Here is a 22,597-nt window from a genome sequence, read left to right on the forward strand (position 1 = left end):
TACAATTTATTTTATCAGTGAGAGCCCTGAAAAGGAGCTATTACTTGCATTGCTTCTGGAAAGAGATGGGAAAAGAAAAATGGGTTACAGAGTGGGTTACTGTTATTGCTGATTTCTTTCAGATTTTACCATATGTTAAAATGATAACCAACATTGCACAAGCATTTCATACACTGTTCAATGAGAGCATGGCAGAAGCTGAGAGTATAAAGTGGTTTTCTCCCCAATCCATTCAGCTTGTTTTCATGCAACTACTACTAACAAAAACACTTCATTAAAACATGAATTATCCGGGACAAGCACTATACTAAAGGATGCTGAGAATATGGATATAAACTGGGACTCTTTCGAGCAAAATGAGATATAAAATCCCTAGCACTGATCAAATTTTTGTAGTTGGATTTGGCTCATGACTGTCATCTTCCTGAGTTATCATTAAGTAAACCCTCTTTCTCTGACTGACTTATTTCACTTAGCATATGATCTCACTTATACGTGGATTCTAAAAAACTGAATAAATGAGAAATGTAAACAGAAATTGTCTCAGAGACACAGAGGAAAAACTGAGGGTTGCTAGTGGGGAGGGGTTGGGGATAAAGGAGAAGGGGAAGGGATGAGACAATACAAATTGTTAACTACAATATGGCCTCAGTGGTAGAAAAGACAGTCTGGGGAATATAATCAATAATGTTGTAAATATTTTTTAAGGGGCCAGATGGACTCATGTCTTGTTAAGGAGACCACTCGTAGTCGGTGTAGAGACCTGACCCACCGCACTGTATTTCTGAAGCTGATGTTGAATAATAATGTATGTCAACTATAATTATATATACATATAGTCACGGGACGTGGAGTAGAGTGTGGGAATGGAGTCAATGGAATTGTAATAAATAAGTATGATATCGGGGGTGGGAGGGCAATAGAGGGGGGGGTTGTTTCTGTGCAAAGGGTGAAAAGGATAACTATTGCATTGTTCTGTACACCTGAAACTAACAATAAAAAAGAAAAAAGAAAAAAAGTTAAAAAATAAAAAAATAAAAAATAAATAAAAATAAATAAAAAAACGCTCTTGTGTCTTTATTCTTAAAATAAAACAATTCACTGACTCTTGAGTTTATATAACTTCTGGAACAGGATGTTTAGTAAAGCATGTTACAAATGTATGCTTAGCCTCACAGTCTAAAAAGAGTCTTGGTTTCTACCTGGACCATAAGGCCTGTGTAAGACCCCTCCCTTCCCCATATCTCTTCAGCCTCATTTTATTCCACTTCTCTTACATCAATCACCATTTCTGCCATGCTTGCCTGCTTTAGGCAATTCGGATAAGCCACGTCTAAAGTATCTCCAGAAGCCTTGGAGGCCGCTCCCTCTGTTTGGAATGTTCTCCCTCCCACGCTCTCAAGCTTAGCTTCATTTCTTCCTGGGGATGAGCTTAACCTTCACCCCCTTAGAGAGGTCCTCCCTGGCTGCCTACCTAGAAGAGGTCTCCCTTCTTTTTTCTCAGTCTCATCCCATATTTGTTTCTTTCATAGAACTTATTGCTTTTTGTTGCAGTTAGTTTGTTTGTTGACTTATTTGTTTTATTGAAGTACCATGAGAATCTAAGACCCATGCCCTTTTCATCTTTAGATCCCCAGAGCTGAAAAGGGTGTGTGACACCAAGCACTAAATAAATATTTGTTGAATAAATGAAAACCAGGTATTAACATTGTGTTTAAGTTGCAAAATACATATCAAAAGATGTACAGTCAGATCAAATTTAATATATGTGAAAATATTGATTACAGTATCAAATTCCTAAAAAATAAGTTTTATTTTCATAATGATTTTTTGTTATTGATTTAGCAGGTTAGCACCAAGGGCATCATTCTGCTCACTACAGAAACACTTCCCAGACCCCTCCTAGTCTGTAAGCAAAAGGGCAGGGTCGCAGCTGCTCAAGTCCCACTTGCTGATATGGCAGTGTAGATATCCTACTTCTCCAAGCACTTAGGGTTTAGATACTGTGGGAAACTGTGAATGTAAGCCTATGAACTTCCTTTCAGCTTTGTACCTTTATAAACCTGGCCTTGTATGGGTTTGTGATTTTTGAACATAGAGTTGAAATGGTTTGGTTAAATGCAAGAGCTTATTATGTTGTTTTCTAAGCTACATACCATTGATAACTTTGTTTGCATTATTTAATAAACATGCTACATTTCTCCCTGCCTTTCTGCTCTGCAAATGTTCTGGTTTCTGGACAAATTTACTTTGTCTTATATCTTCTGTTAAATAAAATGAACATCCGCTCATATTTTAACACTTAAGAAAATAATCCTTTCAATTTGGTTTTAAAGCATGCTAAATCTTTTAGTTCCAATTGATGCCACAACCATGAGCAAATAATTTGTGAAATATTTTTAATGTACTGCATTTTTTCAGTTACTCATTGGTAACAATAGGCATTTTTATAAATAAAATATTCCATGTATGATTTTGGCTAAGGGAGGTACTACAGCTGTGAGAAAGTAGAGAGGACTGTGTTAATTGTCTATGAATAAGGTGTGACTATTAGGGAAAGAAACCAGAGCCTCAAGTCACACACAAACACCAGTCTCATTATTATAGTTCTGTTTTAAACTCTCGACAATAACTCTAAATATCCAACATTAAGGGATTAATTGGATACATTGCAGCATACCCATGCTCTGGAGTACAATACAGCATTAAACAACATGTTGTAGAAAAATATTTAGTAACATGACAAACTGTAACATATTAAGTGACAAAAACAGGAGATATAAGCATATGTGCAACGTGATACCATATTTTTAACTGAAAAAGGCAGAGGGAAAGACTGGACCATAATATCAATATACCAAAATATTACCCCAAAATATTAACGATAATTTCTTTTGAGTGGTGGGAATAGGAGGGATCCTTCCTCCCTCCCTCCTTGCCTCCCTCCCTTCCATCTTTCTTTCTCATTAAGATTAATGAAGAAACAGAAATAGGATAGGGAACAATTAGAATTAGCAAACAGTTCATTTTCTTCATTGAAAAATATACAATACCATGGTTTTAAAAATTGAAAAAGCACAAGAGGAAAGATGAGTAGGAGAGCGTGAGTATCCCTCCCACTCATATCTCCCTGCCCTTCAATTTTCTTCCCCAGAGGCAATCTCTGTTAACACTTTCTCATATTTAAATATATAATTTGCATGAACAAATATACTTGTGTATTTGTGTGTATGTATTTCCTTTTTTTTACACAAATGCTAGCATACTAAATAATTTCACACCTTTATTAATGACTTATCATGAAGATTTTCCCATATGTATTACTACATACACTACCTTCATTATTCTTTACAGTTGCTTAGTGTTCCATTGTCTGAATGTGCTATAATCTCCTAGTGGTGGGTACTTAGGTTGCTTCTAACCTTTGTCACTATTAACATTTTTGCAGTGAGCATACCTCAACGTACATTTACGTGCACATGTGAGTCTATCTCTTAGTTTCCTAGACTGGAACTGGTGAGTCCAAGGGCATGGGCACTTAAACTCTGGCATTTTTTGTCCTAAAGGATCGCAACAGTTTGTACACCTGCCCAAATATATAGGAGGGTCTCTTTCCCCACAAACTCACCCATGCTTTTCAACATTATCAATCTGTACATCAAAAAAAGTGGTCCTGTGATTTTAATTAATTTAGTTTCTCTTATTATGAACTAATCATAATATTCTAGCTGCAAGAGTTTGAAAGATATCTAGATTATTGTTTTCAAGTTCACACAGTAAATGAGGGTATTACAGAACGAGGTTCTGTTGGGCCTCAGTAAATGAATAACCAGGGTACAGATGACAGCTGGTTGAGGGATGGCAGATGCAAAGCATGAGTACTGCTCCTCTGCCTTCATGCCAATAATCCATTATGTTTTGTTTTGTTTCTGAGCATGGATGTACCCTCAGAATCCTTCTCAACGCAACTCTACAGTGTGCTATCACTCGATCAGAATTGACATCTTAGCTTATACTATGTGCCATACTTGTTTTAGATAGCTTATAACTAAATAAAATAAAGGGACAGAAACCCGAGTTAAGATATCCCTCATGACAATTAATTTAAAAGAAAGAATTCCTCGGCCACAAATCTCTGTAAGATTTGCCCTGTGTCACAAGGCTAGTCTGACTGACTTTTTTTTCTATTTTACATTAGATATATGAAACTCCAATAATGCACAGTGATGGCTGGTTTGCTAATGCACCTTTCACAGGGTGCTTTCTTTTCTAGCTTTGCTCCCCTCTTCTCTGAGTATTCCCTTCGCACTCCAAATAAATGACTTGCATCCCAATCCTTGTTTTGGGTCTCTTCTGGAAACCCAAATTAAGACACATTTTCTCTTATTTAACTTAGGAGTTGCAAACCTGGGGGGAGGGCCAGGCTGAAAAGCAAGGCCTGATCCTGGTAGTTGGGGGAGGAAACATCCTACAGCCATGACGGTGTCGCCTTTCTTCATGGTCTCAGGCTCCTGCTTTCACACTCCTTCCTGTGTTCTTTTTTGCATCATAACTTTTGTAAATGTAACATCAAAGTAATTCCTTAATGACATTCAGTCTTTTAAGATGTGCAGCTTTTGTTTTAAAAAATGTGTTTTTACAATGTGTGACTTTTGGAAACTCCATTCAGGGGCAGGTACTGGATACCCTCGTTCCTTGCACATATCTAGTCCCCCCCCAAAGAAAATGGCCACAACTCTCCCTAATTATGACTTTTCAGTTCCCCAGTGGTCTGCCATCTACCTTTTCCTGGTACTCAGGGTATTGACAGCTGGGAAAAGGCAGGCATCTGCTGACTGATGGGGACCTAAGAACAAAGCACGGAGAAGCTAATTGGGCTCCAGTAGATTTTTCCTTCCTTCTTCCTTGCACATCCAAGGAACTTTTGCTCTAAAAATCTTCCTGTGGGTGAGCACAAGAGTTTGCTGGGTAGATTCTCATGGAGATGTCTCTCCAGAGCCTGTCATACCCTCCTCACCGAATCTCAAGTCACGCCAGCATTCCGCATCCAAGAGTGGCTTCTTCAGAAACAAAAGTAGATATTATAAATAGTATTTAATAATTTTTTTTACAGTGGTTAAATTTCATGACTTTTAGAATCTGCTCTTCCCAAGAGCCTCAGAATATTGGATGCTTCTAAATATGGAGATATTAAGACTTCCTCACAGCCCTTTACCCACAAACTACAATACAGACAATACTCGTAGGAAAAGTGCCTGAGACACTTGGAAACTGAAACATTTTCTACAATCTCCTCAGTGTAAAGTGATTCAAATATTTTGAAATAATAAACTTATTGGGAGAGAACCATGCCATCATAATTAAATTGATTTAAATAATCTAAACACACATTATGTTTCCAGGCATTTAGGACTTTGTTATCCAGTATTATTCCACTATGTCTCAGAAACATTACACACACACACACACACACACACACACACACACACACACACACAGAGAGAGAGAGAGAGAGAGAGAGAGAGAGAGAGAGAGAGAGAGAGAGGGAAAGAGAGTCTTAGAGGAAATATCTCTGATAGATCAAAGAATAACAGACATGACTATATACTAAATGATTTGGAAATTGCTATTGTTATAGGTACACCAAGAAAATAATACTGGCTAATAGGTAATAATAGGTAATAGGAAATGGAGTTGTATATACTAAAAGCTCTAGATGGGTCTTCAACAGGTTCTTAAATTTTAACTTTTATGGAAAAGCCAAAGGAAAGGGACAGATAGAATCATTTTTACACTGAAAAGATATCACAGGGAGAAAACCCAGTTGGTGAATCTTTCATAGTCTTCCAGAATATGTATATTCATCAGTGGTGGCCCAGGGTGAGCCCACTGATGATCATAAGTGGTTTTTTGATGGTGTGCTTGCATTTTCACAAACTCCTTTAGCTATTTTCATGTTACTCAGGCAAAATCAGGCTCTGATGAAACTGGCTTGTACTAACCAAATTCACAAAAGCCTGATTGATAAATCTAATTGCCAATTAACTAATTTGGAGAGGGGAAAAAATACAGCTATTAAGAGGTCTGGACTATTCATGTTCTCAGGTCAGTATTTTCTCTCACTTGTGGGAAAGTCTGCCAGGAGGTAGAATTACAATTAAAAAGTAAAAACAAAGTCAGACTAAAGGGACTTGGATCATCTTAATGAAAAGTGTCATTATAAAGGATCAACTGAAGTTGAAATGATTTGGATAAAACGTCCATGTCTTTTTCAGAGGCTCAGATTGTATATTCTCGGTGGAATTTGAAAACTTCCCCTAATACATTCTGGTGATAATACTGAAGTCCCCATAGAAAAACTCACCTCAAAATTATATTTTAAAGGTCATTTGTCACTGATTCATTGACTAGAGCCAACTATTTTGGTCTGAATTTTGGTGTGGCTTGACTCTAATTTCTTTTATAGCAAAGTCCCATTAGTATAATTAAGAGAGGTTTCGCTCATATTTTTCTATCAGTTTTCACTTCTGTCTTTAAACACGGCTATCTACTTCCCCTGTTAATGACCTTTATCTTTATGTCATTTGGATCCTCCTGCCACATACTGGGCACTTTGAAAATGATGCAATATTGCCTCTAATGCAATTGCAATGTGTTATCTCCATTATGGTGGCACTTATCACTTGAACATTTCACTCTCAAACAAATTGGGAACTAAGGGACAGAATTTCTGTCTTGTGGCTCCTCCACCAATTTTCTTGATTGTAAGAATCAAGTTAAGGATGGGCAGTGAGCAAACTGAACTTCCCACGTTTTTCATGGACAGAATTTAAGAGTTCAATATCATGGTTGAATTTATTAACAATATTAGATTTATCAGGAACAAGAGAGCGTGTTCCTTCTTTTAATCTTCATATCCTTAGATCTCTCACAGTGTCTGGTAGAGAATAAGTGTTGAGAGACAGCTCTCCCTGGATTTCTCACATTATACATGTCTTCCAAGTAGAGGCATTGACTGCCTTTGATCTGGATTATTGTTCAAGGATGTTTGTAGAGCAAACTGCCTTAGAAGAGTGAGGAAGTGTCTCCCCCAACAGAAGTAAGCAGGCATGTTTACTGTTGAGTATAAAAGAAGTGGTTTCCCTAAACGCAGAGTTCCTCTCACATACTGCCACTGGCTATGCTGTAAGTAATAAGTCTTTAGTCTCTAACTCAGGAGGTTCACTATTTATGCCAGCTTCTATGAAACTGTGACAAACTCACTTGTTAAGTTGAACATAGGGTAAAATCTCATACCCTTCACCGTTCTTGAGAGTAAGTACTCAAAAAAAAAGTTTGTCGAATGAAATAATTTAAAAAATGCTTAGGGGGTTTATTATTCTTCTGACTCATCAACAGTTACCCAGAGAAAAAACCTAGTAACTTCTCTTAGCTAGGAGCTATTCCACAATGTATTTTCATTAAAGTACCAGTGTGTGTTAGTCAGCCTGTGTTTACTTTAGATATCAATGTTGACTTAAACATGTTGGCAGCAGTCTGTTTGGACTTTGCTAAACATTGAGTTGTAGGATGAAAACCAGTTAGTTATTTAATCATTACCTAGTCCTATAGGAACTACAGACACTAGATAGTTTCTACGAACTTTTGCATCAGCATCCTTAATGGATGAGACCATAGTTTTGGTACACAAAGCTGAAATTTTATTTTCTCTTTCTAAAAACAACAACTAATTATCTTTCGAATGATACTTTCATCTGGAGAACAAAATACTGACTTTGGTGTTTATTTTTCCATGTGATACAGAGGTAAATTTGTTTTTCTCTTTGTTTTAGAATGCCTGGCAAATCTGAGCCTGGAAACCCTTTACCAAAAGGAAGAGTCCTAGTCTTTATGCATGGCAGATGGTCAAGCTACCACCTGTTCCCCCCCTGTTAATCATGACTCCTAGAGTCTGGGCAGAGGGCTGGTGCCAGGCAGTTGGTGATTTGGGGAGAAAAACCCTTTCCAAAGTAAAACAAGTGACTTAAAGTCATTCATCATTCGGAACTATCTTTGAAGCAATGTGGCATGTCAGAAGGGAAAAAGTGACAGGATCCTGGAGACATAGGTATGCTTCTAGGCCTGCCTCTTTTTCTGTGACCCTGGACAAGTCATTTGACTTTTCTGAGTCTTAGTTTTCCCACTTATAAAATAGTAACAATGACACGTGCCCTGCGTATATCATAACATTGTTTTGAGCCTCAAATGATATAGCTCAGTTCTGGTCAGTAACTGTAACAATCATATAGCCCTTTTATCAACATTTTGGTTATAAATTCTGAAGGACTTTGAAGGCCATAAAGGTGTACATAAATGGAGGTATGATTATTATTTTTTAAGAAATTTTATTGGGGAACAGTGTGTTTTTCCAGGACCCATCAGTTCGAAGTCAAGTAGTTGTTTTCAATCTAGTTGTGGAGGGCGCAGCTCCTTATCCCATGTGGGAATCAAACCAGCAACCTTGGTTATGAGCCTGCGCTCTAACCACCTGAGCTAACCAGCTGCCCCATATGGAGGTATTATTAGTAAGCAGTATACTTACCACGTTCCTTTTGAGTGTTTACTTCTTTTTTAGCACTGAGGAACATGTCACTCTCTAAAAGTCAAGCTGATACAGCCTTGAATACAATGCACTCACAATTAAAATATTTAGATCATGGCAACAGTGACTTGCTTTTTTGGACATATTTATGTAATAACCTGGATCACAGCGATCACAGCCGAATCAAATCAGCATTTGATATACAGAAATTGTAATTTCTTTCTGGCTCATTAGATTTTCTGAAAGGGGTTAAAACTTGGGCAACTACCCTTGATCCTATTTGTCCCGTAAGACCCTGAGTAGGATGAAGAATGGTTGTCTAATCGCTTGTAGGTTTCTGTCCCCAATCAGCTCTCTGGGTGGTACGAAAGACTTCCCACTTCTCAGAGAAGAGGGGCTGATCCCACAGGGAGTTAAGTTAGTCTTTGCTGTAGCAAGTCACTGCTGCTGTGATCAAAAGTTGTGTGTCTTCACACAGAACAGTAAAAGAAGAGTTAACACAGTATTAATTTTTTAGTTTTGATTGTATGGTATAACAATATAATATTAAGACCAGTTTTATGGAAAGATGGAATGAAATTCGTAACTATATATTCATAGAGATATTTATATAAGTGACAGAAGGAATAAATATTCCTTTTTGTAACTTAAATAACAACATACAGAAACGAATTCATTTCCTTTCGATTTTAGCAATCACTCCTAAATGTGATATACCTATTTGCTCTCGTATAAGATGTTAATGATACTGAGAAAGTAAAAATGGAACAACCCCCAGAGGAGTATCTCTCTTTCTTTCTTTTTTAAATTAAATGTATTGGGGGTGACAATGGTTAGTAAAATTACATGTTTCAAGTGCACAATTCTATAACACATCATCTATAGATCACATTGTGTGCCAGAGAAGCATTTTTCAAACTTCCTCAAATTTCATCTTTAGGATCATCTGTAAATGGGTCATTGCCCTTTTACAGTGTTGTCTTAAACTGTAATCACCAGTTTCATGTTCTTATGAGATAATCCTTTTTTATAATGGATCCATTGCTTGGCTATAAGATAAAGTGGTGAATTATTTACATAAAGATATACTATCTCAAATTGTGATTCATTTGTAACTTGCTGGTGAAAGATATCTTGCTTCTCTGCCCGCTTGCCCACTCCCGCCACCCCGGAGCACTGCTCGGGCTGCTGGGTGCTCCTCTGAGCTCCAGGCTCCTGGTGAGCCAGTGCTGTCGTCTCCTTCCAGCTACCATCAGGGTCGTCTACCGAGACCTCCTCAGCCATGAGATGTTCTCCAACATCTACAGGATCTGGGAGATTGCAGACAGGCTGTGCCTGGAGGTGGATAGGACAGTCAGGAGGACAGAGGGTGACATTGATGACTCGCTCATTGGTGGGAATGCCTCCGTTGAAGACCCAGAGGGCAAAGGTACCGAAGCACAGCAGTCACTGGTATTGATATTGTCATGAACCGTCATTTGCAGGAAACCAGCTTCACCAAAGAAGCGTACAAGAAGTACTCAAAAATGACATGAAATCAATCAAAGAAAAGAACAGAGACCAGAAGGAGGAAAACCTTTAGGACAGGGGCTGCAGAACAAATCAAGCACATCCTTGCTCACTTCAAAAACTACCAGGTCTTTATTGGTGAAAGCCTGAATCCAGATGGCATGGTTGCTCTGCTGGACTGCCGTGAGGATGGTGTGGCCCCATATATGATTTACCTTAAGAATGGTTTAGAAATGGAAAATCACAGTTGGCAATTTGGACCCATTACCAGTCATCATCCTAACTGGCTGCTGCTTTTCATCCACGTACCAGGACGAGAACAAATGAGACTTATGTCACCTTGAGCTCTTCGTTTGTTTGACCTGGATTTATTCGGAGTGGAGGCATTATTTTTAAGAGAAACATGTCATGTAGATTGTCTAAAAATAAAATACATTTAAGCTCATTTGAGAGAATGTCTCTTAGTCTAATACATATTTAAATCCATCCTGTGTAGTGTTCCTGGAGAAGCTAGAGCCTGGTTGTAGATGATTGCTGAAAAGCATAAGACTGTCTTCAGATAACTGCCACGATGAAAACTACTTCTGGGGCTGGAATACTTAAAACAAGGATCAAAAGTCCTAATTCTGATTTGAAGTGAACTGAAAGGAAAGACCATGCTCAGGGCACACACAGGGTTCCTTAGACATTTCACCACCTTCAAACGGAAGTAGTTAACTCTGGAAGAGCTTACTAAAAGAATAAAAATAGACTAAGACAGTTGGAAGAAAAAGAAGATATCTTTGTAGTACTGAGGCTGCTATGTGTGTTTAATGCTTAATTGAAGATATGCTGACTCCCTAAAACATTAAAAAATAATAGTGTTCCATTAGGAATTTTAATTCTACTTTAAATGTGTACTATACATTTTGACATAAGATCCTGAAATTGATCACCTTGTTAATTACCCCTATGCATTTTGAAAATAAACTGTTATCCTCATCTTCTACTATAAAAGACCAGAAACATTTGAACAGATACAACTGGAAAATATCCTTATTGGTAGTTAGATCAATCTAGCTGAAAAAGATGCAGACAGAGCAAAATAGTATATCTGTTTTATGTGTTTTTCTGCCTAATGCAATGTTTATTGTTATCATCTGTTACATAATAGCATCAATATTGGTAAAAGACATTTTAGGACAAACTAGGGTGTAGAGCACCCATCTCTCCAGATGAACCAGAAAGAATCTAAATTTTCTTATGTACTAATTCACTTGAATTTGTTTACACTTACTTAACATGAATGGGTTCCTAGCCAGGAACATTTCTTCCTTCATGTACTATCCTTGACCTTTGTTTTGCCCTTTGGACAGGTAACGCTTCTAAATATTTTCATGATGGAAAAATTCAAATATATACAAAGGTAGAAAGAATAGTATGATAAAACCCCGTGCACCTGTCAGGCAGCTTCAACAAATATTAACAAATGACCAATCTCATTTGTTTCTTGCTGTTTTTATTTGCTGTATCACTTATTCTGTATTTGGCAAATGGCCAGTTACTGACATTTGTGGAAAAATACTTTTTTAAAGTTGCATTGGTACTAACTGTGTTTTTAAAATTTTTGTTTTTCAATTACAGTTGACATTCATTATTTTATATTAGTTTCAGGTATACAGCATAGTGGTTAGACATTTATATAATTTACAAAGCAATCCCCTTGATTAGTCTAGCACCCATCTGGCACTATACATAGTTATTACAATATTATTGGCTATATTCCCTATGCTGTACTTTACATCCCTATGACTACTTAGTAACTGCCAATTTGTACTTCTTAATCCCTTCACCTTTCTCACCCAGCCTGCAAACGCCCCTCCCATCTGGCAACCATCAGTTTGTTCTCTGTTTCTATGAGTCTGTTTCTGCTTTGTTTGTTTGTTTGTTTGTTTTGTTCTTTAGATTCCACGTATAAGTGAGATAATATGGTATTTGTCTTTCTCTGTCTCAATTACTTCACTTAGCATTATCCTCTAGGTCCATCCATGTTGCCAGAAATGGTGAGATTTCATAATTTTTTATGGCCAAGTAATATTCCATTATATAAATGTACCAGCTCTTCTTTATGCAATCGTCTATAGATGGATACTTAAATTGCTTTCATATCATTGCAGATAATGCTGCAATGAACATAGAGATGCATATGTTTTGGAATTCTTTGGATAAATACCCGGGAGTGGAATTGCTGGGTCATATGGTAGTTCTATTTTTAATTTTTTGAGGAACCTCCGTACTGTTTTCCATAGTGGTTGCACCAATGTGTAATCCCACCAACAGTGCATGAGGGTTCCCTTTCCTCCACATCCTCACCAACACTTGTTGATTTATTGGTGATAGCCATTCTGACAGATGTGAGGTGCTATCTCTTTGTGGTTTTAATTTGCATTTCCTTGATGGTTAGTGATGTTGAACATCTTTTCATGTGTCTGTGGGTCATCTGTATGTCCCCTTTGGAGAAATAGTCTATTCAGTTCTTCTGACCATTTTTTAATTGGATTGTTTGTTTTTTTGGTGTTGGGTTGCATGGGTTCTTTATAAATTTGGAGTATTAACCCCTTAACAGGTGTATCATTGGAGAATATCTTCTCCCATTCATTATGATTTCTTTTCACTTTTTGATGGTTTCTTTTGTGGCCAATCTCATTTCATCTATACTTTATACTATTTCATTCCAAAATACTTCAGTGTGTTTCTTTTAAAGATATATATAAATCTTAGAATAATAACCATTCACATAGTATGGGGTATGGTTTCAGTGTTAGAGAAGTTTGTCAGGTTATAGGCTGAAGAGTAAGACATGTGCACTGAGACTTAATAATTATGCCCACAAATATTTGTAGATTTAAATATTTGTTTCACAACAGATGGACCATTGTATTCCCTGAAGGCTCTGCAATTCCAATTGGTTGGCACCTGCAAAGCCATTTCTAACATTCTTTCATAACTATTAATATTTGTGGGTGGATGGATGAATATGTTGTTGCTTAAAGCAACCTTAGGAAACTTTTTGTGTTCTTTTCAGCGAGGCTGGTGGGGTAGGGTGGGTTTATACAGCCACAAAGTAGCAGGGAAAGAAGCTCTGAGATCTTCCAGGTGCAAAGGAAACTATACTTTTCATGCTCTGTACTAGTCTCTAACAGGAGCACTTTTTCCTTAATGTGCTGCTGTCATCAACTAGTGAAAAAAAGACAGAGGAGACCCAGTACTCTACAACTATATAGAGTGTTTGCACAGCTCTTCATATCTCACCAAGTATTTTCAGAGACGTTGTCGCTTTTAACCTTCACTGTAACACTGCTAGGTATTATTGTGCCTGTCTTACAGTGAGTGAGCCAAGGATCAAAGCTAAGGGACTTACCAAGATCATGCAGGTGATGAAGCGCAGACTCAAGAGTCCTCTCGCACACTCATAGTTGTTTGGTTTTTCTGGGCTGTCTCTGGACTAAAGCTTTTTTTTTTTTTTTTAATAAATTCTGAAATTAGAAAGGATGAAGGAAGGAGTGTGGAATGAGTTTACAGTGAAGCATCTTAAAGGGACAAAACAATAGCAGACCTCTTCTTCCTTTTTATATCTCCTAACTGAGAATGGAGGTTTCCCTCCTTGCCTTCTCATGGAGGGATGGGTCTCATCACAGTGACTTTAAATTAACAGTAAAAATGGAGTCAATGTGTTGATCCCAGGCCCCTGTAAAACAAAGTTCTTTCCTTGGGTCCAGAGATAAAAGTCAGCAGTCCATGGGCTTGATGAAGAAAAACTTCTTTTAAAAAATTTCTCTGAACTTCTAATATTTCCCTCAATTATGAATGTAGATTTCAGATCATAGTAATTATTTACTGTTCCTGTGAGTCTGACTCTAAGAGAGATAAAAGTAATTTTTCTATCATATTATAATTGTTGTATATATCTTGAAAATATCCTTTACAGGGCTGGCCAAGTAGCTCATTGGTTAAGAGTTGGCTTGGGAGCATGAGCTCTGAGCAGCAGGGGCGCCAGTTTGGATCCCACATGGGCCAGTGATGCTGCGCCCTCTATAATTAAGATGGTGAACAACAGCTTGACCTGGCGCTGGGCAGCCGTGAGTCACCGGTGATGGCGTAGGCTGCAGTGGGGCTGCAGTGGGCTACCGTGAGCTACCATGAGTGGCCAGCAGCCAGCGTGAGTGGCCAGCAGCCTACGTGAGCTGCAGTGAGCGGCCATGAGCGGCCGTCCAATGGCCGGCGACCAATCTGCCTCAGGCAGGAAGAGCACAATAATCACAATACCAACATGGGCCAGTGAAGTGATGTCCTCCACAACTAGACTGAAGAACAAAAGGACAGCAACTTGTCTGTTCCCCTTCCCCGATTCCCCAACACTGTTCACTCCCCAATTCCCCAATAAAATCTTTTTTTTTAAAAGAAAATATCTTTTACACTCATCACTATTTCAGAATATGACAGCTCTTAAACTTGCAGTTGGATCTTATTATTTAATGTGTTAATAAAGATACATGTTATAAAATTTTGAAGACATTCTGCCAACTATATTTTTATATAATTATCTATTTTAAGTGTAATCATGTGTATTTTATTTTGTGTATTTAAAAACATTACTTTGAGAAAGGGTATAGGTATCACCAGGCTGTCTAAGGGGTCCATGGTACAAATAAAAGTTGCAAAAACTTGCTCTAAAGGAAAATTCACTGAAAATCTTAAATTTGTCTCTAAAACCAAAATTTTTAAATCTTTTTTTAAAGGAAATAACTAATTTGAGGCAACAATTCTTAATTTCATCATCTTTTCCATCTCTCTACTTGGTCCATTGAATTCTTGACAAACAGCACATGTGCAATAAACATTCATAGAAAATGATGCTCCTTTTTTGTTGTTGAAAAATGAGTTAAGCTGCTAAACACATACTGAGCATTGTCCATGGGACACTGCCCAAAGGGAGAGATGGTTTAAGATGGAGAGTTAAGTGGAAAGGGAAAGAATATGTGTCTGCAGGGAGGAATTAGCCAAGGACAAAATTTTCCTTGAAGAAGACATCCTGCATTGAGTCTGAAAACAACATTTGTCTTATGTGGAAAACCATGCCCATGCTAACCTTTCTGTATCCTCTCAACCACAGGCAATCACATTATGCAAGAAATAATTTAGTAATTTTATTTTCAGTTGACAAGCACTAAATTATATGCTAAATCTGTTCACATCAGGGAAGATCCTTTTTTGCAGTAACATCTTCTAGTATGTGCTAGTCTCAGAAAACCATTATATGATCATTCTTGACCGAGGTACAGAAATGAAAGGGTCTAAACATTTGACTAATATATTTTGATTTTTCATGTATATCAGGAGGAATTCTGAACCTCTATATGATTTGTCTGATGAAACCATCACAAAAATAACCTAGTCTTTTATTTTGCTGCTAGATATGACCTTGCTTGGTTTGCTATTTCTTCTTCTATGTATCCACACTGGGCAGACTCTTTGAGAAATTAATCGAATGATTGTCAAGGGCAGCATGTAGAACATAATGGTTAGAAAGAGTAATAGGCAGACAGAAGGTGTGATTGCTCCTCTTGCAACTTATATTCTTAAGTGCCACACTCTGTAGTGTGTGCGGCAAACAGTATTTGTCATGTCCCTGAGCATTTGTCCTGGCTGATTCATCTCTCCAGAATGTCCTTCCTGTTCTCTCTGCAATCTCAAGATCTAAGCCACCGTTTTCTTGCAACCTCTCATTCCAGATTGGGTTAACTGCTCCTCTGTGCTGCTAAAGTCCTTTGCTTCTAGGGTCATCAACCGCTCTCACTTCCCCACACCCAAACCCTCCGATCCATTAATCAACATCATGTTCTGGACTATGAACATCTTGAGACTAGAATTATGTCTTTGAGTTACAAGCAAATGTTAGGCCCTCAAGATTTTCTGTACAATTGATGGATGTGTAGGTGAATAAAACCAACAAAGAAAAGAAAACTAATATGACAGGTGACATGAAGGTTGAAGGGTGTATAAGGAAGGGTGAGGAGGCAAGTTAATCCCAGGCAGTCTCACTTCCAAGAATTTAATAGAAGTGTGTGTGTGTGTGTGTGTGTGTGTGTGTGTGTGTGTGTGTGTGTGCATGCTTGCACGGGAATGGTGGTAGTACAGGGAAAAGTGAGCATTATACCTGATTGTGTAGAAATACTTTCATTGTAGCAAGTAGGAATGTCACTCTGCCACTTTCTGGCGTATAAATGCTACATTTCTCTAAAGCAGAGAAATTGGTCTGTACTGTCACCCACATGACTGGCAGAAAATTCAAATTCAGTCATGTTTGCCGGGGGTTTTCACTTATCCTCCAGGGGTTCATTCAAGAATCTCCTGGTATTTAGGATGCCATATCCTGCGGAGTCCTTATCAGTTACTCCATCTGCTGTGACTCCAGTTTTTTAAGGCACTGGTCAGGCAGTGTGTACCAGGAAGACCAGAGGTGCCTCTCATGGTGGTCCACTCCTCTACCATACGCAGGCCACAGAGACCCTCAGGGCCCCAGAGTCTCCTTTGAGTTTGGAAGTACCTGTGGAGCTCCGAGGGGCCTCCTGCTAAGCACTTCCATGAGAGGAAGCCCACGTCCCAAGCCCTTCTAGGAACATTCCTGGTTCCTGTGCACATACCTCACTCCCAGCCTGAGGGAAACCAACTTTTTCCTCAATTAAGTAACTTGTGTGGCTTGTACTCCAAAGCCCTAACCTTCATGCTCTCCTCTGGGGAACACAATCCAGGGAAATTTTTGTATTGAGTGTCAGGGGTGGGAAAAGAATCTGGAAACACCAGTTATTCTTTTCTTTACAACTCACCTTGTTACACACAGGTCTTTATAAGTAACAGGAAGTTTTATCTCCCTCTTCCCAAAGCCCTCCCCCTACCAACCCACTGGCAGCCTGGAATCTCCCCACAGTTCCAGCCACTATTTTGCTTTTAGTGTGGAAAAAAGCTCAAAGCACAGAGTCTTGGCAGCTGTCCCAGTTGTCTTTATCCTGTTGATGACTCCAAAGAAAACATTTCTGACTCAAAAACAAGCTGGAGGTTTCTGTTGGGACCTCAAGTATTTTCCCAGAGTCCACCATAAAAATAATAAGGTCATGTTGTAATTTTAAATTATCTGTTTAAGTACTTGTGGCAAGAGCCTACTATAGTTTTGTTTATCGTGCAAAGGACCTCAAGCCTGCTTCTAAACAAAGTATTTTCCAAAAACATAAAGCAGGCTTCCCTTTGCTGATCCAAATCTCAAGAAGAATCAGCATTTGTTATCATAAAGCTCCAAACAAAGATTTATATACACTTAAAATTGATTTGTGACTTGCATACTTTGGGCAGTCATTACTCATGCTAGTGTTGTTGGAGAGGGGGCCCTTCTCAGTGCAAAGTCCAGGTCTTTGGCAACTCAAGCAAAGAATTGAATGAGGTACTGGAGCAAAGTAGTAAAAAAGTAGTTTATTAGAAGAGATAGTACACTTTAAAGAAGTAGAAGTAGGCCCAAGCAATAGAGAATGACTCAAGGTCCCATTATTAGAAGAGAAATTACATTCCAAAGAGTTTGGAGCAGGCCACTCAAAAGGCTCAAAAAGGGAGCAAGGGGGTCCAAAAAAAAAGGGGGAAGCTGTAAAAAAAAGGGGGCAGACTTCCCAAGACTTGGAGTTTTTGTCCCTTTTTCTCTAGAATGGGCTGTTCCCCTTTGGGCATGGGACCACATGATTGGCACCTGTGATTGACAAGAGGTACTGCGCAGGTGCGAGTGATTGGTCTGATCTAGTTGGGTATTTTGTGCCCATTTGTTTTCCCGCAGGGGTAGATAATTACAATACAAAGGGGAGTTTTGAGTGGAGAGGGGAGGTCCCCTGGGCAGTTGCACTCTGTGGGACTTGCAGGAATGCAGAGACCCAATGCCTGCCTCTAACTGCCTGCCTTGTTTTCCCCTTGAGAGAGGTGATCCCCATAAAATCTCTATGGAAAGCTGAGGGACAGGAGGTCTCTTATTCTGTATCTGCTTCCTGCTGGGCAGGGGCGTAGAGCTGTCCCTGCCTATTGGGGGATTCACGGAACTCTTGCTCTATCTGATCTCAGATGAGAGGAAGGGGTCTCGAGCTCCGCCTGGAAGACCGTGTTGGCTTCTTTGGTTGTGACTGGCAATCTTGTTGGGATACCATCTGTATCCCCAAGGCCCCTGAATAAGGAAAAATAGATTTTAATTAATAAATCTGTTAGCTCTCATGAAACCTGTGGCCATTCAGCCTGTCACTCAGGTGGCATCAGTTGTCTGGGCCCAGAATGGATTTGGAAAGAATCATTAGGCTTCCTGGCCTGGGGGATATTAGGAAGTCACAGGCTTTCAAGTAATCTGAAGCAGGAATAGGAGAATTTTATTGTTTAAGATTCAGAAACTGATTTACAAAGCAATCAAGAAGCTGGGGGATCTTTAGTCTAGGATTCACAAACTGGTTAGAAGAGTAATCAAAGTCAAGAGCTAAGAAACTAAGGAACTAGGGAGGAGACTTAACATTTCTATACTTAACATTTTTATAGGAAAGAAAACTTAAAAGCTTTTCAGCAGGTGCGGGGGCTACTCAGTTGGCCCACAGCACTAGCATTGTCACTCAGAATCAGCATTAATGTTTCCCTCAAAATATTTTACTTTGGTAATATAAATGTATACTATATTGCCAAAGGCATATGATGACCATGACAAGCATGGTCATCAAGGTATTGTACCGAAATGGCTTCATTTTGAAAACAGTAGAAAATTCATGAGAGGAATTTTGGGAAGAAAAAAATATTTCATTGATCAATCCCATAATATGTATTTATGTCCTCTTACAAATAGTAGTAACCAGGCTCGATTTGTCAATAACAAAGCTAAAAACCTATCGCATTCGATAAGTAAGTCTTCATTTTAAAATAAATATATTATGAAAACGTGAACAAATAATATCAGAGACAACAAATGCTTAACTTGTGAATATTCTTGTTCTTTCTTTCACTGCCCATTGAGAATAATTCCGCCAGAGCCCACTTGGTTTGTGAGGAAAAAAGTGGAGACAAGACTGGTGTGAGTTTGCTTTGCATTAAAATAGGCTACATTTTACTTCTGGAAGAAAAAATGTCGAATGTACAAGGAAAGGCAAGAGCCAAGAAAGTCTTAGAAACTTTTTACTGGGGGTTTGGACTGAGTAGGGGGTTGAAATGATAGAATCTTCAGGACTTTTTGTGGGGCAGGCTGTGGTTCTAAAACAAAGTGGGAAACTGGACATACCCTTTAGCTAGATTCAACAGTTATTAACATTTTGCCATATTCACTTTATCATTTTCTCATATAACCACTATACAATGATTAAAATCAAGAAATACAGTATTTATACAATGCTAGTATCTAATCCACAGTCCACAGTCAAATTTTACCAATTGTTCCAATAATGTCCTTAATAGCAATGTTTTCCCCTCTGGTCCAGGATCCAATCGAAGACCTTACCTTGCATTTAGTTGTGATGTGTCCTGAGACTCCTTCAGTAAAGCCTATTTCTTCAGTCTTTCCTTACTTTCATCACCTTGACTATTTGAAGACTTTCATCACCTTGACTATTTGGTACCTTTAGCATGAATGCTGTAGAAGTGACTATTCATTTTCTACACTGCACTATAAATTACCACAAATTTAGCAGCTTAAAACAACACACATTTATTATCTCACAGTGTCTATGGGTCAGGACTTTGGGCACAGTGTCGCTGAGTGCTCTTTGAGGCTGTAGTCACGGAGCCATCAAGGGCAGAGTTCTCATCTCATGGCTCTACCAGGGAAGGAACTGCTTCCAAACTCATTCAGGTATTGGCAGGACTTATTTTCTTGCAGTTGTATTTAAAACTCATGCTTCTTCCAAGTCAGCAAGGAGAGCAAGACTCTAGACTAAGTCTGCTAGTAAGATGGAGACTTATGTGATGTAAAATCATCCCTTTTGCCATAATCGGTTGCTTCGAGGGAAGTCACAGGTCCTGCGCACACTCATGATGAAGCGGTTATTCAAGGACAGCAGGTGGGATGATGGGGGGCCACGTCCAAGTCGACCACAGTGATGTTATGTCCTCCTCACATCCTCTCAGGTGGTTCACAATATCCACCATCTCACTACTGGTAATGTTAACTTGGATCACTCAATTGAGGTGGTGTCCACCAGTCTTCTCCAGTTACTCTTTTCCCCTTTGTAAATGGTAAGAATTTGTAGGGAGATACGCACTTTGAGGCAATGTCAGTACTACATTTCCATCAAATTTTAATTAATAGCTCTATGAACTTTTGAATTCCTATTTATTCAACAAGCTACTGGGGGAGGCCAGATAGCTCAGTTGGTAAGAGTGCGAGCTCTGAACAACAGGGCTGCCAGTTCGTCGATTCCCACATGGGCCAGTGAGCTGCACCCTCTACATACAGCTAAGCTTGTGAACAACTGCTTGACCTGGAGCTGGGCTGCCATGAGTGTAACCCATTACTAATGCTCACGTTGGTCCAGATTGGCCTGTGAAAGTCCTTTAAAGCTGGCGCCTGTGTCCCTTTCACATGGATCAATCATTCCCTAAGCACTTCCTGATTTTCTGGCTGTATTGCTTATATTTTTTTATTTTCTGTAAGTATGATGTTTTGACATATATCTTAAAAACCTTTCTGGCTAGGGCAAGACTGCCAGGGCTAGCCAGATTTTGAGCAAGTGAAGGCCCAGCAAGGAGCAGGCTTTTGATATGCAAACGAACTGATCCAGAGCCAGACCTCCTCCATCTGGCTCATGCCCCCAGGATGCAATATTCCTGTCTTAATCATCACAGGGCCAGGTGTCAGGTGACTAGGGACCATCCTTATAGTTTAGAGCGCTCTGAAATTATGCAAATTAGCCAATCCTAAATTACCTACCTTGCCTTTCCTTTCCTTTCCCTGAAACTCCAGTAAAGGTGGCCTAGGCTCTACCCTCCCTCCTGCCCCTATGCCTCCTGACACCCTGGTGTCTTTTCCATGTGATCCTGCTTGGCATGTTATGCCTCTGCTTCTAGGACTGTGACTATAATACATTTTGCTTTCCCAAGCTTCTCCTGTGTTGCCTTTTGTGGCCACACTTGACTGACCATCAACTAAAAGAACACAGATGACTGGCGCACGATATTCCAGAATTATCTTGTATTTTCCTTACTCCAGTACTAGAGAATCAGCCATTTCTCCAAAGAGTCTTGGTTCCTTTTTTTGGAGAATGACATTTAGAAACCAAAGCCTGTGTATTTTACTTATAATAGTATTGACACTGTGGCAACACTTGCTCTCCTCTGACCCCTCGGCTGGAGGCAATATAGTGTAATGGTGAAGAAGGTAGGCTCTGGGTCCAGACTGCCTGAAATCAAATCCTGGCCACCATGGACGGCTGTGAGGCCTTGGGATAGTCATTTATAATTTAAGCACCTGTGTGATGGTTGTTTTAGAAGTGCCTGCCTCAAAAGGTGGTTGTGAGAATGTAGTAAGATTTACACGTCAAGTTTTCAGACTCATGTGCTGACAAAAAAACATCCAGCCTAAGAGAAAGCTTATAAGAGTTTATGTGAGCCAAACTGATGACAATTGCCAGAAAGCAAAATCTCAGCGGATTGAGAAACTGCTCTGGAAAATGGCTGTTTTGTAATTTATTTTATACATTACAATCAAAAGAGGGAGTGGGAGAAAGCAAAGCGGGGAAATCTCCAGGGTTGGATAAAAAGTAAAATGGAGAGACACACTTCTTTTACACTGGTGGGTAAAGGATAGTTAATAGCATTTTATAGCACATAGAGATAGTATTTTGGGGAACAAGATAACAATGAGGTATTTTGTAGATTCCTGCTCTGGTATTCCAGACCCTGGGGGGTCTGGAAAGCGATTACTCTGACATTCCAAGGGCATGTTATCTTAGATGCAAAAAGACGACAGACAGGCTCGCTTAAGGTAAAAATTAACCTTTGTCAAGGAAGCTACAGGCCAAGGATATGACTTCCTGCCATGGCCCACCTTAGTTAGGAATTTTTATTTTCACTCCATCCTATGTGGTTATTTTTTGTCTCCTGAGCTTGACAGGTTTAACAAGTGGCCCCTTTTCCATCCACACATGCCTGACACACAGTAATTGCTCAGTAAATATTTATTGAATGAATGAGTCTCATGTTGATCAGAAGCTCTGACAGAAGAATACACTGAGGGGAAAACCCTGATCTAGATACTTTTCAGAAATAAATAAAAAGTGAATTTGTCAGAGATCTTCATCCTTTTGTGGGAATATTTTCTTTAAAAGTTCCCTACAATAATTTTTGAATTGTCTTTAGCGTATTGTAACAAGCTAGAAGATAACCCTGTGAAACCTCACATATGTGATCCTAGGGGGAAAAAAATGCTCTTCACTCATTTATGTTCATGCTCTTTCTTCTTCATTAAAAAAAAAA

General features: G+C 39.0%; 1 pseudogene; it reads left to right on the top strand.

Moving 5' to 3' along the window:
• The first annotated feature begins 9,844 nt into the window (after window positions 1-9,844).
• LOC109375353 (translationally-controlled tumor protein pseudogene) lies at window positions 9,845-10,434 on the top strand (annotated as a pseudogene).
• The last annotated feature ends 12,163 nt before the right edge of the window (window positions 10,435-22,597 follow it).

Source organism: Hipposideros armiger, unplaced genomic scaffold, assembly GCF_001890085.2.
Source record: "Hipposideros armiger isolate ML-2016 unplaced genomic scaffold, ASM189008v1 scaffold_936, whole genome shotgun sequence".
Classification (NCBI taxonomy): Eukaryota; Metazoa; Chordata; class Mammalia; order Chiroptera; family Hipposideridae; genus Hipposideros; species Hipposideros armiger.